Raw genomic sequence first — 497 nt, forward strand, 5'->3', positions numbered from 1 at the left:
ACAATCTGCTGGGATGGGACAGGAGGAGGGATAAGCGCCACCCCGAGTCCCACCCCCGAGAATATGCCCTCTGGCTGCCAAGAGGGAGGGTGACAGAGTCAGCTGGGCTCAGCTTCAAGGGCACTGGGTAGGAGTCTTGCTAAGGCAAGGGTGGTGGAGGCAGTGCCGCTGGGCTGGAAGCAGGTGTGAAGTAGGGTGGCTTCAGAGGGAAACAAGAGTACAGAGACCTAGGACCAGGCTGAGAGGAGAGGGAGAGAGTCCCTCAGTCACTAGGACAGAGCTTTGATGGGGAGTTAGATGATAATTCGAGCCTGGGTATCTTCCCTTTAGATGTTGCTGGTCAGCCTCCACCCTCTTCAGCTAGCCAGGCTCTGAAGGAGAGGAAGCTACAGAACATCACTGACTGCCTGTCCAAGTCCCTGCACTGCCTGATGCCCATCAGTCCCTGGGCTGGACTAAGGGAGCTGGGTAGGAGCTGGGCTACGGGAGCTGGGTAG

General features: G+C 57.9%; 1 protein-coding gene across 1 annotated transcript in view; it reads left to right on the forward strand.

Annotated features, from left to right (window-relative positions):
- The first annotated feature begins 426 nt into the window (after positions 1 to 426).
- Positions 427 to 497, forward strand: part of P2ry4 (pyrimidinergic receptor P2Y4) — a 1,803-nt gene continuing 1,732 nt past the window's right edge. The window contains exon 1 of the mRNA XM_005358610.3: positions 427 to 468. The gene's annotated coding sequence lies outside the window, so the exon portion shown is untranslated. The remainder of the gene's footprint in view (positions 469 to 497) is intronic.

Source organism: Microtus ochrogaster, chromosome X, assembly GCF_000317375.1.
Source record: "Microtus ochrogaster isolate Prairie Vole_2 chromosome X, MicOch1.0, whole genome shotgun sequence".
NCBI classification, from domain to species: domain Eukaryota; kingdom Metazoa; phylum Chordata; class Mammalia; order Rodentia; family Cricetidae; genus Microtus; species Microtus ochrogaster.